Raw genomic sequence first — 20,814 nt, forward strand, 5'->3', positions numbered from 1 at the left:
GGCCATAACTGCAGCAACACTGTGCTAAATGTTTCCAGATGGGCCACAAAAAACATGTTTGAAGAAAAAAGATGAACAATAGACGTTTGCTGTGGCTAACAGAGGTCAGCAAATGATGCACAGAATGCACACAGGAAGACGAGGGGAAGAGACCACAGATCAGTGTTTCTCTTTCAGTACATTTTGCTGTATATATGAAATAATGCACAGGGAGAAGCAGTTGTGCTCCCTATCTGATGATTACAACACAGTCTTTAACCAGGAGGATTCAGTACTAGTAAACATTACTTGTAGTAAAAACAATCAAAAAAGACACACAGCTAGCAGTTTATATCTGAACTATTAATCCATGTTGTTAACTAAACAGGTTATCACATGGGTATCAGCGTGTAAGTTTTATCTGCTGTTTGTTTGGGTCGTTAGAATAGGTGTGTAGCCTCAGAGGTAGGATAGCCAAATGCTTCTCTGCATCTTCCTGTTCCTGGGCTGTGGTTTGGTTAGCGGCCAAGGAAAAACATTAGCTAACAGAGCTGTGGAACGCTGGAGACTCCACAGACCAGCCTCTGACTCAGGAGGACTTATTGGATCTGGATGTAGAAGAAGGATTAGCTCCACCCTCTCCCATTAGGGACCCATGTGCTTATTATCATGAATTGTCTCTCTTTTATACTATACAGTGTATAAGTTTTAGAACAAACTCTACATCACTCTTTGGTGTAGAGCCATGTGGTAGAAAGCACAGACTCACCATAATAGTTAGCAGCATAATTTTAGTGAGGAGTGCATAAACCCTTCTGATTATATGAAATGTAAATGATGGTGATTCAGGTGTATTAGCCTACTTGAGATGGGATTCTGCAAATACTATTTAACCCTGTGAAGCCTGAGTCATCAAGCCTGACAACCATAACCCTAACTCTAACTCCTCTTTTGCTCAGTGAAAAGATCTATGGGTACACATTTAGTCCTCCTCAATACAAAAAAGGAGTGTAATTTCAACAGTATGTGTCAGTTTTTCTACATGATAATGTGCCAGCATGAATAAATGTGTGAAATTACAGAAAAGTTCTGGTAGCTCACTGCCCAGATGCCCCTTTAATTACAGTTATAGGAAGTTAATTCACCTTAAATCTTGTCAATTCAAGTGTTTATCTAATATTTAATTACTTTGGTGTAATATGCATGGCTGTGGGGGAGGCTGTAACACCTATGAAAATACTGTTATGTTATGTTATGCCCTCTTTGCCATTTTCTAACGCTGTCCAGTGGGTCAGATAGGAGTTGTTGTCCGGTCAATTCAATGGTCAATGCTTCCGTCCTAAAAATAGGGCCAGGTCATCAGCTAGAGGCGGGGTTAGGGTTTGGTGGCATTTTATTTACATTTTAACCTAAAGTTTTTGTGGACTAAATGATGTTATTTCAGTTTAAAATCCAGCTGAGCCTAAGTCATCATCCACAAGGACAAATACATAAAAGGATAGTGCTATGGTAGCTAGAGTGTCTGGACCTCAAAATGAGCAGAATGACTTTTTTAATGCATGCAAATGACACCTGATGAAGTTAGAGAAAAAAGAACACATGCACACTGGTTTGGTGGGACACTGGGGGTACGGATTTACTGCACAGGAAATAAGGGAAAGCAGGAGGTTATGACATTTTATTAGCACACAGAGTCAAAGTTGTTCCCTTTCCATCAAACAAAAACATTGTTAGCACTATTTTAATAGCTGTGCTGACCTAACAGATGACATTCACTGATAGTAGTATACCATGGGGAAATAAATTATACAGCATGTATGTCATCGTGTATTCAAACACTTCAAACACTTTTTATCACTCCACAGTTTTCAGTTAAACTGTTCAGAGTTTGAAGAAATGAACAAATACATGGATCAGCTTTGTCTTGCAGCCATCACATGAATTTACGTGCACACTGAAAAAAAAAAAAAGGAGTAAACAGACTATATTAACATTTCAGAATTGACATTCATGCTCAACTGGAAAGTAGAGTTTAGCTATGCTGCATGGGCCTGTTATAGGTGAACCACCAGCAGATTCCAACCCTAGCCTCATCCTATGTTTGGATGATAGAAAACATACTTTCTGGAAAAAACATCTGAATAGTGTTTGAAGCCATTAAAAATGAATGTTTTCTTTGACATGTCATTGGACGTTAATATTCTGCTTGCCCAGGGTTACGGTTTGGGTTAGTGGGGTTGTATCTTTTCCACTGACAACTTAGACCTCAGAGGGTTAAAGGGATTAAGGATATACAGGTACAAATTTGCTGGTGCAAATAAAAAGTGAAAGTGACTGCTGAAATATTTTCAACCCTGTTGGAACTATACTTTTCCCCTCCCAGTGTGATTAACACAACTATAATCCTACTTTAGCTCTTTGAGGTCATCATTAATTGCACATTTTTTCTTATTATATTTTCTAAATTGTTCTCCCAAGTCTTGCCACGTAGAACAAATAAAATGATCATTCAAGAATAAGTGATGTGTAACGAAGGGAGTTTAACTGTGATGTGTTTAAATAGCATTTAACCTTTTGTGTTATGTTTGATTGCATGCTCTGTGTCTGCAAGGGCCAACAGCAAAACAAATAATCGAAAATGTTGGGCAAATTGGGTCATTTTATTTTAAATAGTGAATACTCTTGAAAATGCAGTGGTTATGTTCCAATCATGAGTTCGTTTCATGTTTTTCTAACTTTTCATCCATCCACACTGATGAAACATTGCTTTACATTCCTGCAGAGACAGTGGCAAAAGAGGGCATGAGCCCAAATCCGGTAGACTCTGTAATGCTACTGTACAGTATGCTAGGAAAAAACTGTACATGCAAAAAACATTTTCTTTTAAACCGTGTCATAGACATTAGACAGTGGTACATTTGATAGCAGCCGTGTGTTTTTGAAGCAGAAGCAGCAGCTCTTCATTTTGAATGGAGAAAATTGGATAGCATGCTAGTATTTCATACTAATTAACACCACTGTATCATTATCATTACACCCTGCCCTAGATATAGCGTCTGTGCCTGGGGGTGGGGCGCTGTGTGTATGTAGTCATATTTGCCTGGGCATGTGCTGGATGCATAACCACGTATCTTACGTATAAATGCAACATGAGGAGCGTGACTTCAAACTCCAAACCAGCCTCCTACACTTTCATATCAAAATGATTCTGTAGGCTGATTATGTCAGTTTCTTTATTAAGTCATACGCAATGTACACAAGCAACATGATATGTAATATCTATCATGATAAAAACATGTTGAGAATAAAAGTGAAAGTAAATATACTGATACTGTGTCAGTAATGCACATACAGTAATATTATCAACAACTGTGTAACTGCTCTTTGTGAATGCTTTGGTATTTTTACAGACACTTAAAGTACGCATGAATGTGACTGATTGTGAAATTTGTTTCTCCACATTTAGTACAGATTGCAATAGCATCATCAGATTTTTTTATCCACCATAATTGCAAAGTAAAACTATTATTCCAAAAGCTAAAATGAGATATCAGTGACATTTTAGTCTCTTGTCAACATCAGTGTACATTTGTAAACTATATTTCAAGCTACAACTAGCAGCAGGTTTGCTTAGCTTAGCGCAGAGACTGGAAATACCCTAGCTTTATCCAAAGCTGGCATGAGTACTTCCAGTTGTCTGTTGTTGGTTTCATTTGTGCAAAAACAAGAAGAGGGAATTTTTAAGTTAGAACTTTGCACTGTTTTATCTTTGACGATAGCCAGGCTAGCTGTGTAGCCATTGCTAATAATTATGCTAGGCTAGGTTCCTGAAAATGTCAAACTAGTCCTTTGATTTCTAACTTTATTACAAGGATATTAGCAAACAAATGTCAAAAGCTTTGAAAATTCCAATGCTAATATACCATCCACTTGTATTATCTCACTCTAAACTTCATTCAAATTTTAACACAAGCTAAGTGCAATCTATATCAGTATAGGTAGACAATAGACCAGAACAGCCTGAGTCACAACAGAGGATATTTTCCTTCTGTTGATCATTTCTCTCTCTGCAGTCTGGCAGCAGTGCAATGCTCATACTTTCCATCCTCAGCCTGTCTGTGCTGTGTGTGTGTGTGTGCGTCAGGAGGAGGGGGGATGGGTTTGATATTCCTTGCAAGTTGGGAAGCAGAGAAAGTAAGTGGGACAGAGAGACATAAAGTGTGTTAAACATTCCTCTCTCTCTCTCTCTGGCTGTACTGAGTCACTCCTTGGTCTGCTTTTCCATTCCTTCACTCTTGTTCTCAACTCATTTTCATCCAACCCATCCTTTACCCATTTAAAAAATCTTCATACTTTTTATTCTTTTCTTTGTATTCTCCTCTCCTCCTATTTTCAGCACATGGGCACTTTAACTGCATGACTGTCAAAACTCCCCAACACATTATTGTTCAGTCCTCAGCATGCTGTGCTTCACAGTCGAGCCAACCAACTCTACAAATGCCTAAACCTTCTAAACATTTACTGCAAGCGTGTGATTGGCTCTTGATGGGTGATGTCACTCGTACCCGAGGGTCTCCCTCTGCTGCCTGTGAGGAAGACGTGTCCCGCCTGTCCGTCTGTCTGTCCTTGGTTTGCTGTTGAGTAGAGCCAGACCTTACAGCATCTCTCAGTGAAACTCACAACCAAAAACACGAGCTGCATGCTGTAAGTCAGCATTCTTGATTTGTAGGCCCTTTATATTTCTTACAATACTTTCCACATTTCATTTTTTTCATGTTGTCCAGTCTAACACAGGAAAAAAACAACTCTTTGCCTCGATGTCAGAAGGTCTGCATTCGGTTTTCTAGTACATGAACATGAACACTGCTGACTGCAGTCTGCAGCTGTTTGCTGACACCAACATGGAAACAGTGAATAGTCCTTAAAAGTGCAGCCACTTTTCTCCATCTGTTCTTCAGCGAATGAAGACCTGATATGTTTTTGTTGTATTTTAATGATGTTGATTGTCTGATTGTCCAAGCTTTGGACATCGCTTCCGAGTCAAACAAAGGCAGCTTCTTTAAGTGCTCTTCATTTCATTGTGCATACTTGCTCGTGTGATTTTGGCTTCTTTGATTTTTATGTCACCGGTTTAGGTTTCAGTTATTTCTTGTGGTTAGCAGAGGAGCATGAAACATTTAGCACAAACACACGTATATATTTAGATGCCAGACATGCTCCTCAAGTCTGTCTGAGTTTACATTGGCAACAAATCAAAAGCAGGCAAAGTTGTATGCGCGTGTATAGTTTGTCTTCACAGAGCTGTCTTATTGGCACGGTGCACCAACGATGGTTTACTGCTATTGCAGATACAGGTAACGTGACTCAGGTGAAATAAATAGTACCATTGGTGCTATATTTTGGGAAAACTGCTGCTCTGAGTTCGGTTTGCCCTCGCTGACAGTGAGAGTGGGATAGTGACATAGAGGAAGAGTTACAGAGCAGCAGGAGGGAGAGAGAGTGAGTCATACATGTGGACGTGGCTTCCCTCTCTCTTATTCTCTCTCTCTGTCGCTCCCCTCTTTGGCCTCGATCGCTGCGTCTCCTTTCCTTCTCTGCCCTCCTTGTGCTTCCCGAGTCCAAGTGAGGCCTTCAATTATCTGCTTTTGGCAAAGAAAGACAGAGAAGGAGAATTTTTTCATCTCCACTTTGCCTTCTTCTTCTTTTTCTCTCTATGACTCTTTATGTTGCTGTCTCTCTCACCCCAGTAAATATCTTTATAATGTTCTTATAAAGGTTCAGTTCAGTTCCAGGAGACGGTTTTAATGACAGGTGGCAACAGAGCCGAGTTACCTGCACCTTTCTTTCTTTCGCACACACACACACTGAATATGAATCTTCCTATAGTGCTTTAATGTCTGGCACTGGTCGGGTTCAATGAGCAGATACGCCTCCATTTCCATGTTAATGCCCAGACATCTGTATAATAATATGTGACTCAGTCGCCTCTGTTTCCTTTCTTCCCCCTAAGTAAATCTTTCTAGTTACATCTAAAACTTAAGCAGAGTGCGGTATTTCTGCTTTCCGTTTACCTTTGATATTAAAAGTTGTTACTCCAACATTGCAGCCAAGTTGAAAGGCTTGCTACTAAAAAGACAGCTCATAAGATCCCTTCAGTGTGGACTGTCACCTACGCTGTGTTCACACATATGGACACAAAGCAGGAACACACTTAGTTTCAGGTTATTTAAAGGCCTGTATGTGTGATCATTTAGATGTGTCATAGTTTCAATAGGATTTTTTTTTCCATAAAAGCAAAGTTGTTTAACGCTGATTTGGAACTGGCTCACACGCTACCTCGTCCACTTAACCCTCGCACATTCAAATCACATGACCAATGTGTTGACGAAGCAGCAAGCAGCACCACTGATTACTCTCCAGTCATGTTGAAGGTGCGCACTTCACACCATCAGAGAAAATACCTGTTTTTAATCCTAACAGTGCAGTTGTGCAGATTTTGCCCACCAGCACAAAAATTAATAAAAATCCATGCTTATGTTGTCTGTGATGTGGAGACATCTAACTGTAAATAATAAATTAAAGGTTTTTAAGATGTCTTATGATGTGATAATAATAATATTGTTAAACCGTTGAGTAATACATTCAGATTTATGGCATTCCAGAGAATCTATCTATCTACTACTTAGTACCTACCTTTTCTCTGTAGTACAAAAGAGCATCTTTTAATTACTACAAGCCCTTTTGATGAGACACACAATGCACTCCCTGCAGTTTAGCATGTAGGAAAGGCCTATTAAACCCATCAAACGAGCTTAACATAAGCTAACCAGCCACTGGATGTTATATTTTATTACTTTCATTTTCATATTTGAACACTGAATACCAAACTCAGTTGGCGAGGTTCTGTGCGACCTATGCCGGAGGACCAGGAGTGGCCAGGTAACAGCCGCAGTCCAGTTCCTGACACCCCAGCTGAAACACATGATTATTAGGTATAAACCTTACGTCCTTACCATTCCTTGCCTTACACACACTTTCAGTAAATCATTAGCCTGAGGTGCCGTCACACAAATACACACACACACACATATACAGAGGCACAGTCTACATAAAGCCCTGTTATCTGATTTTTTCCAGTAGTGTAAACTTCAAACAACCAATGGCTTCCGTTCGTAAAGAGCCCATTACACACACACACACACACACACACACACACACACACACACACACACACACATTTTTTAACCATTATTTAGACTCCCAAAAGCAATAATGAGAAAGCAGCAGGTAGACTAACCTTTTCTCCCTCTCTCTCTCTCTCTCTCTCTCTCTCTCTCTCTCTCTCTCTCTCTCTTCACACACACACACACACACACACACACACACACACACAACACACAAGAGACACTGTTTCTGTCAGGCTGTGATTAGAGAGGAAGTGTAAAGTCGACAGCAGAGCAACATCAAAGCTGCTGCTACTGTATAGCGACATGCACGTTAGTCCAACACACCAGCACTGCACTCACTTCTGCTGTACTTCTTCACTTTAAAGCAAGCAGCGATGACAAATTTAGTCCAAGTTCAGCTCACCACAGCTGTTTGAAACTATTCTTACTGTTCAGGGCCCACGTAATTACACATTGCTGGCACTTTTTTTTTGCCATTCTGCCCTCACGTAAACTGTACATATTAGTGTGGAAGTTATTTAGCTATACACAATATATACATACACGCACGCACATAAACAATCAGAAAACACAGTCATTCAAAATAAACATTTATCATTTTTCAAAATACAAATGTGTTCATACAAATCTTTATTGGAACTCCTGAAGTGAACAGACGGACGTAACCTCAGTGGAGAAGAGACTGAAATGCTAAATGCTCTAATTTCTGTGCTCTGTGGAGACTTACTTTAGTTAGTAACCGTGTCGACTAAATGTCAAACCTCAGACTGGAGGGGAAATCTGGTTGGTTTCTATTCTCTTTCTTTTTTGCTTCTTTTCTCATGACCTTTTTATCTGCTGCCTAATTACTTTGGTGTGGCCAAGTTACAGGTGTTAGGGAAGCAGCTGTCGTTGAGGGAGTGGTCCACATTCAGATAGCGATCACTGCACTGCACTCAGGCACACCTCTTCTGGCAGACCAGTTTGCGTACCTGTGCCCGGGCATGGGATGCAGTGATCCATTAGATAACCAAGCTAGGCTTGGAGTCAAATACTTTTGGGCACAATACAGAGGCTTTAGTGTGAGTACACACGTAGTATCTTGAGATCCTATTAAGTGATGAATGTAGAGCATGAGACGTTGTTGTGGCATTAGCAGTAATGTGGGACACTTGACCTTCATGATGAACATGGAGCATTCTGCCAATGCGACATGTTGAGTGGTCATGCTAGGAGTTGATTGTTGCAGCATCCAAGGTTCACTGTGACTGCATCTGCCAACAGACCAGATCAAGAGGGATTCACATCTGTGTGTGTGTGTGTGTGTGTGTGTGTGTGTGTGTGTGTGTGTGTGTGTGTGTGTGTGGTTACAGTGAAGGCAGCTCCACCCTGCAGTCTGTCTCTCTGCTAACTGACCACAGTACATTATGAACACAGCACAGTCAGACAGGGAGTGAGAGAGGGAGACAGTCAGTCACAGCAGTACACGGAGTAATAACTGCTTCTATTTCAGTCTGTTCCCTTCCAGCCACTGACACACACACACACCCTTTTCTTACTCTGTCTTGCTTTCCATCTTCTTTCTTCTCTTTTTTTTTCTCGTCAAAAGCTCTCATTTTGTTTTCTGCATCTTCTTCTATGTCCTTATCTTTGCTTCCCTCATTCTCACTCTCCTCCTTCCTGCAAGTCCTCCTACTTCCCATTCCCCTCCTCATCAAACCTACTATTTTTATGCACTCTGCTTTTCTTTTATGTGTTTTTATTAAAATGGTATTAAATCCATCTCACAACAATAACATTACACGTTCTGCTCTCTGTGTAGCTCAGTGTTTTTTCACATTTAGTTGTGTCCAGCACAAAATCAAAAGATTTTTGGCATGAGATCAGTATTTTCTAAATATGTACTTTACTATCTTTCAACACATAACTTTAGACTGTATTTGAATCACTTGCCAAAGAACCAAACAAGTTTTTAAAACCAAAAGATTCTACCTTCCAGATTACCTGTCTTACATTTACATTTGCCCAGTATGAGCATTCCTTTAAGCACTGCACACACAAACAGGCTCAAATGCTGGTATGCAGTGTGCTTTATTATTTTCAAAGTCTTGGATCCAAATTACAGGGGTAAAAATACATTTGCAGGAGTTTAAAATGTCTGAAAGAAGGACTAGCTGCTTGAAAGTCTTCTCAAGTCAGGCCAGTAAGGACTCAGAGCCAAGCAGGAACTAATTTGAGAGTGTTAATTGTGTTGTTTTGTTGATTTGAGGGTTTTTGAGGTACATTAACTTCTTTAGTCAACCTATACTAAATGTAGCAGATTTTAGGAAATGTTCCACATAAAACATATGAAGATACATATGAAGGATTTCACAGCTGATAACTTCAATAAACCAATCAGACATTTGGTGGAGGGCATTCTCATGATACCACAAATATATATAGCTGCCTGTGTCTTGCTCGAACAGTGGATTTATTTTGAACATTATTATCTCTTTCTGCCTTTCCATCCATCTGGCATCCTGCTGTTATCCCTCCTACATTTTTCCACCTGTTTCTGCGCCTATTTTTTTTTTAACAATATAGCTTTAAGCAAGAGGGGAACGCCTCACTCCCAGGGGTAAAACAGATGGATCAACACAAAATGATGGTTTAAGAATCCCCCAAACACCTGGCCTGGGTTTGTTTGTTAGTGTTTAGTGATGAGCTATGGATTCACATTTACCTTACAATTATACAAACCATTATCAGTAATGTCAAAACTTTCATTTTGAAGATTAATAAGTACATATATAATAATGAAATATAACAAAACAAAGTTATTAAAAATTATCATTATCAAAAGTATTGATAAAGAAGTCATTATCTATCTATTGTATATTACTTTAAAGAAAAAAGACTCATTAGTCCAACATTAGAGTGATTAAGAAAATCACATTAAGTAGTAACTAAGTAGACAAAGCAGACAAAAATATAAGAAATACTTTTTGAAAACAAAATATAATGTTGGAAACTAAAGCCTATATGACATTATCACAGCCTGCAGCAGGTTTTGACAGGGCAGGTATTTGAGTCCAAGAATAAATATGTAGAATATAAAAGAATATAAAATGTCCAGTAATATTTGATGATAGTTATGATAGTGACATTTAAAGTGAACATGAAAGGGTCAGACTGTCTCCTTTTTACATTCACACAGCCACTGGTTCTTGCAGGGTAGCATGCGCCTTAGCTTTGCAAAAGCTCAGTTTTCCCCACACACCCTGAAACACCAAACTAGTGTTTTACAAATTATACACTCTGAAGGCTGAGAAAAAGAAAAAGTCATGGAGAGAACTCTAACTGGAAGAAAAGGCTAACGCAGCAGGCATAGTATGAAAGTACACAATAACCTTTAAAGTCACTAACCTGTGAACAGTGGCAGTGGGGTATCAGTGGGGTATAGAAAGAGACATATCTTAAATTTGAACTTAACCAGAAACTTCAAAAGAAAACTTCATTTTTTTCTATTACTTTAAAAAATGGTGAGTATGGATATGTGGCCAGACATTCAAAGTGAAACAAATACAAATGGTCAAGTTTTCTTCAGTCACACTATCTTTCTGCATCACTCCTTTTGGTGAGCTCTCCTGATGACATGTTCAAGCTTTCCACTTTATACAATTAAGCTTGCCAAATTTACAGAACCAGTCAAATGCCTGTGCAAATACCAGTGGGTGAGTGTGTCCTAAACTTTGACTCTACTGCTCTGGGGTGGTTGTAGCTCAGGAGGTACAGCAGGTCATCTGCTAATGAGATGGTCTGTAGTTCAGGTCATGGCTGCTCCAGTCTGCATGCCAAGGTATCCTTGGGCAAGATAATGAATCCCTAGTTGCTCTCCAATGTGTAAAGGTTGAATGTGTATGATGGAAAGCAGTTAGGTGTCAAAAAACTGACTGTATGTGTGAATGTGATTGTGTAAAGTCTGTTACATACTCTTACATCCTTAGAGATTGTTTTTAGACATTCCAACACACTCTCATTCTCAACGCATAAAATACCAACAACTTGTCACAATCGTCGGTATTTTACTTTTGAAGTGAAAATAATAAACCTAAAAAAGCATTATGTACATTAAATCTGTTCACTTTCAGATCCTGAATCACTTTGGAAAACAATATACGATGGCCACAACATGAAACTATTTTATAGTTGAATTATCAGATACTTTGACGTGTTTGTGTATATCTTTCCGCCCCAAGCGAGTTTATATTGGAGTCAATTGAGAACCCAGAGCGTTTAATGAGGACGTGGAAATGTACCTTTTGCTTCACTGTGAGATGCCTAGGGACGTGGTACTTTACGCATTGGAAATGATAATACTCTGGACATTTTGTGAGACATGGGGCAATCATGGCTCAAGACTTGGCAGTTCGTCTTGTAATCGGAAGGTTGCCGGTTCGAGCCCCAGCTCCAACACTCTCGGTCGTTGTGTCCTTGGGCAAAACAAGGACGCTGGTGGTGGTCAGAGGGCCCGGTGGCACCAGTGTCCGACAGCCTCGCCTCTGTCAGCTACAATGTAGCTTGCCATGGGTGGATGACTGAATGTGAATGTCCTTAGGGACTAGTAAAGGGGCGACCGTGGCTCAGGAGGTTGGGAAGCGCATCTGTAACCGGAAGGTCGCCGGTTTGATCCCCGGGCTCTCTGTCCTGGTCGTTGTGTCCTTGGGCAAGACATTTTACCCTACCCTACCGCCTACTGGTGTTGGCCAGAGGGGCCGATGGCGCGATATGGCAGCCTCGCTTCTGTCTGTCTGCCCCAGGGCAACTGTGGCTACAACTGTAGCTGCCTCCACCAGTGTGTGAATGCGAGAGTGAATGAATTGTAAAGTGCCTTGGGTGCCTTGAAAAGCGCTATATAAATCCAATCCATTATTATTATTATTAAAGCGCTATACAAATACAGGCCATTTACATTCTTAGATTCTCTTTGAGACCTTAATATTTTTTAAATCTTTTTTCATCTTGATTACTTATTTATTTACTGCATATAGTATTACTGTGACTATTCTCTTTCAGCAAATACCCTAAACAGCTAATCATGTACTCAGTGGAATTGTTAAGCACAATCTGTATTTCCTTAAATTATGTAATAAACTTTGGAGATGATTAATGACAAAGCCCCACTGATTATGTTAGGTATGTCATAATTTGGAGTTTAGACTTTGCAAAATTTATTTTCTTTCCCTGCCAAATAGGAAGCTTTGCAAGTTTCCTAATTTACTGTTACCGAGAAGCAGATGGCACTGACACAGCCACACTCAAAATCGGGTAGTGATAGCATCATTGAGCTACCAATGTATAGTGCACATACAAATTGCTGTTGTGCTGTTAATAACAAAGGAATAATGTAGGAAACAAGGAAATTATGTAACTTCACAGACCTTCCTGATTGGCGGAGCTAACTTGAAATTTCGAGTTATGGATGCCTTTTTTTTTTCAGCTTCCATACTTTGTCGTTTTCTCCAAAAAACAAAGACAACATTCTTTCAGGTATCTGAGAAACTAAAACTTGGGGCCAAAACATCAAAACAATTGCAAACTCCTTGGCCAATGTGGCTAACATTTGCGCAAGCTTTGATCATCAAGCTAATTTTATGTTAAAATTCTGACACTAAGGGACAGTCACAACCAAGATGTCATTCCTGTTCTAGTTTTCTAAAGACTGAATGAAGTGGTGAAGTCTCTGCGTATTAGTCCACATGGTCACAGAACTACTTCCTGTTTCCAGTGAGCTGCGCGTTTGGGGCCCTTCGTTGCGTGTGACAGAGCTGGGCTGCAATAAAAACAGTTTAGAGAGTCGTATCTGGACATGGTAGCTGTAGGGGTGGGAAGTCGTTTCTTTTACAACCTTTTTCTCCTGTTTCGGGTAGGGAGACAGGTTAGAGGTTTGTATTTTCTTTTGGGGTTGATTCACTATAGGTAAGTTAGTCCTGATTAATTTCCAGTGTGTTTTGTTTGTTGTTTTGGCCATGCCCACCCTGACGCTCGCTACCTGTCAAGTTAATAAAACGACCAGTCATTGTAAAGCTGTGTGATTTACTTCTTTTTATTATTTTTCTTGTGTTTCACTCCAGCTGTCATGGTCCCAGCACCTCGCCAGCTGACAGCAGTCAGGCGCTTTGTTTTGTTTTTTCTCCTCTCTCGCCTCTGCTCTCCCTTTCTCTCTCGTCCTCTTCCACTCTCTCTTTCTCCTGCCGGGGCGGAGCTCAGTATGGGCTCCTGCTCCTGGCCCACGCACCTGGAGATGATCAGCACACCTGCCGCTGATTATGAGAATTGAAGTCCTACTTAAGATGGCGAGTCTGCTCTACTCGTCGCTGGATCGTTGAGCCATCAGCGTCAGTCGTCCTGCACTCTGCAAAGTTTGTTCGTCAGTACGTCTGAACCAGGAGACTAACTGTTTCTCTTTCTGTGTATAGATTTCCCCTGGACCTGTTTTCCTTGTGCACGGTGACTGAGCGTGAGCAAGAGTGATAGAGGAAAGAAGAGGAGCTGTGTGTGGTTGCGAGGGCTGTGTGGAAATCTCCCCTCGCTGGACTCCTGCCCCTTTCACTCCCGGACCCTGGAACCCCGGCCCCTTTTACCCAGACACCGTTGTGTGTGTGTGTGTATATATATTTCACCGTGGAGAACACTGTAAATAAATTCACTTTTGATTTGAAGAAACTTGTGGTCTGCGCCTGAGTCTGCTCCACTAATTGTGACACCAGCCCCCCAGGCCGGTGTATAACATAATTGGGGACTCGTCCAGGATCTGAACCCGGGACCTCTCGCACCCAAAGCGAGAATCATACGCCTAGGATGTCGGCTCAGAGCTTCGCACCTCATTGAAGTAATTTAGGAAATAGCAACACTATCACATAAATCATTGTCCAATGGCAATGACTTCTGCAAGGTCTCTCCTTTTTTGGGATCTGAATTTGATTCAAACATTCTTAGCTAAAATCCAGGGTATTTTGAAGAGCTGCCTCTTTTTTGAGAGTTAGAGGGAGAGAATCCTTAAAGGGCGCCTTTCAGATAGAGAATAAAAAGATTGGTGTAACCATATAATATACTTGCATTTATATAAAGCTTTTCTAATATCACTGACAACTCAAAATGCTTAAGACTGTAAGTCACATTAACCATTATTACTACTATAATACTATATTACTATTAACCATTTCAAAGAGCACTTTACTTCACAACTTTGACAAATTTAGAATTCCCAATCAGACTAACATCTACATCTTGTCTGCCAAAGGAACCATCTGGAGAAGACCAACATGGGGGATGAAAATGTACAAAAAGGTTAAGCCAGATGGTTGATTTGAACCCAGAAGCTCAGTGTGGTAGGTGATGATGCTGACCACTAAACCACCATGCAGTACCAAATGTATGGTGTGACATTTTGGGGAAAGCTGTGGGTTTTAATCTTTTAAGCATTAAAGTCTTGTATAAAATAAGAATATGAATTTGGTTTATCATCAGTTCTTGAAAACTTTTAATTGAATTAAAACAGCAAGAACTTTACATCAGTACAGTTGCACCATTTAGGCTTTAGTTCCTCCTAAGCCGTATGGTGCATCAAGCATTTAATGCTTTCCATCATTGGCGATCAGCAACAATTGCTTCGGCTTCATCCCAGTTAATGCCGGCATGCTCCAGATCATCTATTATGGTCCAGCGCCAGTTGGTCTTAGGTCATCCGTCTTTGTGTTTCCCTCTACCATGTCATAGCATCGTTGGCTGGCCAGTGGAGCGGTAGGTGGAGGATGTGTTCTGCGAACCGAAATTGACGTTGAGCAACAATATCGGCTAGGGGAAGAGCGTTTGCTCTTTGTAGCACCTCTTCATTGGTTATCCAGTCCTGATAGGAGATTTTCAATATTTCCTGGAGGACCTGTTGTTGGAGCATGTTCAACCAACAGTTGCACCATAATGTTGGGGAAAAAAATAACCTAACAATTTTTTTTTTATGTTAGTAGGAAAAAGATTTTTTTCAGTTGTACCATATTCAGAAAAAAGGGTTTTCCTGTGAACATAAAATAATCTGGATAATATATTATGACATATCAACCCTGCTTCTGGATCCAACTTCCTACTCCGTTCATTAACCCTTTAGAGCCGGTCGGAGCGGCACGCTCTGTTATGCGTAACTATTTTTAAATCCCGGTAGCTCTGCAACCACGTAAGCTAGCGCAATAAATTTTTTTGCATATGAAACCGGAGGAGTTGTACTTACATCTGATGCCATCAGCTTGTCCTAGGTCACAGTTTCCTTCCACATATAGCTTTGCAAAAACTGCATAAAAAGCGCTTGCAGCAACAAAAACATAATATTCCAGAAACACGCTTTGCCGATCCGATCAGCTGTTCATAACACTTCCTACAATGGAATAGACGTCAGCACGAACCATTACCTGCCCAAAACCGGAAGTTACGTCATTTTTGCGGAAATGTAGTTTTTTTTACCATCAGGGCCTCATGGCCTATACTGGTGTTTTTAAAAGTTATCTTTGACTTTATGACTTTCTGTGTCTTTTCTGGGATGCTTAGGACTCATATTGCACTGCTGGAAATAGTTTATTTTGATGCATACGCTGCTTTTTTGCAAATTTGCAGTATAATATTTATTTTCGTTTTTCCTGCAGTGTATAAAAATTGGTGTATTTCAAAAATAAAACTATGAAGATACTCAAAATAAATTTCCTGTGGTAGGAAACTATTTTGTGCAACTTTTTTGTATTTACAGTTTTGAGGGATAAGCCTCTTAAATTTCTCTAACTAGAAATATATGTTAAAAAAGCAAAAACGATTTTCAATTTCTTTGTAGTTTATTGCACTTTTTTGCAATTTATGTAATTACAATGCACTTAATGAATACATATTATTAAAATCTGGGCTATAATGGTTGTATTGATGTATAGCAAATATAATATAAGCTCTGGCGGACTTGGTTCTATGGTAGGTCTTAAAGGGTTCAGGCTGTTGTAATGCTTTGTATCTTGTATTATTTACTATGTAGAGGCCCTTTAAAAAATCATTGGTCATTGTTGGTTTCTCTGGCTTTTTATTAGCACTATGCATGCCTATCATGTCTTTCATAACAGTTTTTAAGACCTTTACAATGCCCATGGCTTCACACTTAACCAGACACAAAATGTCTGAATGCTTCAGCAAACAGTCACTCTAAGGCTAACTAAGATTTCAGTGGGTTATTGAAGCTTAGAATCATTTAAACCATTTAAAATGATTTTTACTAAATCTCTATCTTATCTGTTTTCACTGATGCCTGCTCTGTTCTGTGCTGGTGTCTTCCTTCTGCTTTCCCTGCCTGTATCTTTCCATATATTCCTGCTGAGATTTTTTCTGAATGATTTTCCATTAAAAAGAATTTGACTCTTCATTCCTTCAACGACATCTAGCCAATAATTCCTTTTGTCTCTTCAGTCTATGCCAGTTCACAGCATGTGGATAGTTCCTTCAGTTCAAATAAACACCTTTAGTTGATAACTATAAAATTCAATTTAGAAATTTTTTAGAACAATAAGTTTGCTCATCTACTTATTCTCCAGTGCTCCAACCAAACCAAAAAAGTTGACATAGCTAAGTCACACCATAAGTGTTTAACTAAATCAGCTTTTTAAGCATTTTTTTTCACAGTTAATATATCCAAATCCATGAAGCTGAAATGAAGACAACACTTTAGTCCACAAATCTATATTAATGTGCTATATTGGTGCTTTTTTCTTTCTCACAAATATTGTCATGGTTTTCTGCATTGCACAAGCATACAAGAGCATGCAAGACCTTTGATACTTCAATCAATCAATGAAAATTTAAATTCTGGTATTTCTTTAGTTATTTTAGTGTCTCTGTATGTCCTCACTGAACTTTGGGGGTTTATTGATATGATTTCAATCTCTTCTCTTCCCCCGCCCGTTCCCTCCAGATATTTCCAGGGTTTCTATCCAGCTCTGCTCTTCCGGTGATATTTCGGAAATTACAGATTTGGACTTTTTTGCACCACTGATCTCCAAGCCTTTATTACTATATAGCTTCACAATGTTCTTTAATTACATTGCACTCATATGAATGGGCTTTTTTGTCTCTGGGGTCAAACCTACTATTGTAATGACCTGACACTTGAAAGATGGTAAACATAGACTTTTTGAAACCAGCCAATCAACTTACAACTAATTACCAGAGTTCTGTGCATGCAATGTCTGCAAGGAATGACTTTTGGAAATCAAAGCCTTTATGTACATTCTTACGGGGGGGAAATGTACATGATTATGCACTCTATAATTTAGGTCACATTACTTTTTGGCTGAGAAAACAACGGGAAAAACACGCACGTTTTGATGGTTTATTGTGTTGCATTTTGACCAGCATGACCCTGTTGGTAGGGGACAAGGGCGTGCATGAAGGAGCTGTTAAAAGAAATCCCATTCCATATCTTTAATTCGGACTGCTTTAAACTGCAAAACCTTCAATTATATCTTTTCTAAATTCAGTTTTACTGAATGTTTCAGATGCGTATGCTACCATTTCATTCCAAACATCACAGAAGGTTTTTTCATTTCTTAATGCTGTGTTTAGCAACAACATCTTGTGCTTTTTTTTTTTAAATTCATGTTTGGCAGATTCAATGTTTTTACTAGTATACTGGCTTGTGCATGTTCAAGAATTTATATGCCGAATAAGAAAAGTAAAATTGTAAGAAATAATACAAATCTGTATCTTAAGACTTAGCTAAATATTCACCTCTGTTGTCTACATAGAGAATATAGTTTTATTCAACTTCTAAAGAGTTATTTTGCTACGGCTAATCAACTATGCTATAGCTTGGCTAGTCATCAGTGTGTCTTGGCTTTCAACAAATCTTTGATGCTGGTTAAAACTGTTCACATGTAAGAGAAGTGTTGTGTTCATTTCTCATAGTCAGTAAATAAATCAACCAAAGCTATCTAGACTAGAGACCCTGCACACCATGTAGTACAATGATATTGTAAAGTAAGTAGCAGTCTCATTTTTAGACTTTTTATTGAAACAAAACAATATGGACCATTTTGAGAAAAAAAAACAACCTATGTTTTACCCTTCTAAAATCCCTACTGTCTTTGCAACCTTGTTTTTAGTTTGGGTTTTTTTGTTTGTTTGTTTTGTTTTGTTTTTTGCAGCCACAGAAATTGTGTAAAATAAATGGGGGGCTGTCCGGGATCCTTTTTGTTTCCATGGGTGAGTGTTTAATTAAGAAAATCCTCTTCAGCAAGAGTATTTTAGCTGTGTTGCTATGCTGTCCTCCCATCTAAGCATGTGTTCATTATTTTGCTTTGGTACATTACTAGACTTTGATAGTTAAGTGTATTTCTGGCCTGCTTCTGACTTTAGAGTTTATCATTAAAGGGCCAGACTGATATACACTGAAGAGATATGATACAGTATAAGACAATACAACGATAGTTTTTATTTATTTTTTTCTAATTTTTTAGTTCATTTTTATTTCTTAAGATGAGATTTTTTGAAATATTCCACGTTCTTGCTCCCAGTAGAAAGGTGACACCACTCTCAAGTTGGTACAGTAAATATGAAGCAACCAGCAGCATATCAGCAGACTGGCTTCTTGGCTTGTGCTAAAGTCACCTATTCACATAGCATGCTATATTAAATTTGTTCAATTAATTAAAACACATTTTCCATTTATACTTGAGAAGGCTTTGAGGATTGTAATCAGCAAGAAAGTACAGCAGATTACCATAGTTTAAAGAAGGAATGGCATTATTACTATTAGTAACATAAAGCATATTGCTGCAGTACATATCATATCAAGTGTGTTTGAAAGGTACGTCAAAGGTGTCATTATAAATCTGTGATACTTTTATACTAAACTCTTGATATACAAATACCTGAAATCATGTCTAAACTTGAACTTAGTAAAATTGATACCCTTATGACAAAAAGTACTTACTGAGGCAGTGACTTTGCTAAGAGCCAAAAATACATATTCTCTAAATCTAAACTTAATCTTTCAATGTGTAACCTCAAGTCAAACTTTGAGGTGTGCTGCTGAAAGGAGGGCGATGGGTTTTTTCATTAGAGATGGGAGCAAATGCAAACTCTTGCAAATGTGTGTATGTGCGAGTTTGTGACTCTCTGAGGATTCAGTCAGAGCTGGAGGTCGAGCCGGGGAATGATGAGGTGGCGCTTTCCTCCCTTTTATTCTTTTCTCCCTCTCTGTTCTTCCTGAAAGACAGATTGCATTCCATCCTCCCTGTAAAAAAAAAACCCGAACAGGCAGACACATGGATAATATGAAGGTATCTGCAGTGTGTGTGTGTGTGTGAGAGAGAGAGAGAGAGAGAGAGAGAGAGGAGGAGGAGTGAATTAGAGGCTTGCTTGGCCAGCTTCAGACTGTGCAACGTGTCTGATGCTGGTGGATCAGATGGCAGAAAGCTACTGTGTGTCTCCCTACAGCTCATCTGCTCCATAATGTCTGCTTTCTGCTTAATTACAGCTCACCTGCAGTCGGGCCGGCGCTGCACACAGAATACTGTTTGGGGGGGGGGCAGAGAACCTTCTATATAAACCTGTATTTGTACTGGGGGGGGAAATTCAACAGCAAAAAAGGGCTCTTATTATTTAGAGCCGATAACAATCATAATCTGTGCAAACCCCACAATTGTGCAGGTATTTCTAAACAGAGGCAGTTTTAGCCCACTGCAGCTGCTCACTCCAAAAATGCTAACATCTGGTTCAGTCATATGCTATTTTTTTAACAGTCATCTGTTATTTAATCTGTCATTTGATTGTTCCATCCTTATGGAACACAAGTTAAAATATCAAATACATAGTATGATGATTCAAGTAGATCTTAGTAGTCTTTCCAGCACTTTCAGACATAATATTCTAATTATGTTTGGGTTTTTTGTTGTTTTTTTCAAGTTTGCAGGTAAATTGTCTCTTTAAGGGTTCAGTTCTTATCAAGTCCTAAATTTCCAACTTCAGAGCATCTCAAAATGACTTATGTATTTGTTTTTCTCAAAACCTGTCGGGTTTTTGTTTTTTGGTTTTTTTACATTGACCATGGTGATATGATTTAACACATTTCTAAGCGTAAATGTTACACAAGATTACTATTATCTCATAAAGTGACAATTATTACACATGGTACCCTTTTTATGTACTGAGGCTCCAGTTCATCCAGAACTGAAGGGGACAGCATGAGTGGTCTAGTCTATCCGTACATGCTGAAGAAGAATAAGAACACTCACAGTTACAGAAAAAATTATTGTGCATTTGTTTACAAAAGTGTTGTTCAGCGTTTCTGTTTCTACTGTGGTGATGAAGGACCCACCAGAATTCTAAGGTGAATAAAACTGCACAATCAATCTTGTTAAAGCAGGTTTTTAAAATAACCGTCCCCAAAGTAAATGATTTTCTGTCTTCCCAGAACAGGTGTAAAAGAGGCTCTAATAGTTATGCAGTGGGCGCATACACAAAGCTTAGACTATAACGACCACCAGAGAGTTTCTGCTCTGGACATATGTCCCATGGTTTCATGTTTTTTGACACAAAAGTAAAAAGTAATCACAGGACTGATTGACGGACCTACAGTATCTACTTTTTAAAATGGAAAATCAGA

The sequence above is a fragment of the Haplochromis burtoni genome, unplaced genomic scaffold, assembly GCF_018398535.1.
Source record: "Haplochromis burtoni strain Fernald_Lab_line unplaced genomic scaffold, NCSU_Asbu1 Contig_453, whole genome shotgun sequence".
NCBI lineage: Eukaryota > Metazoa > Chordata > Actinopteri > Cichliformes > Cichlidae > Haplochromis > Haplochromis burtoni.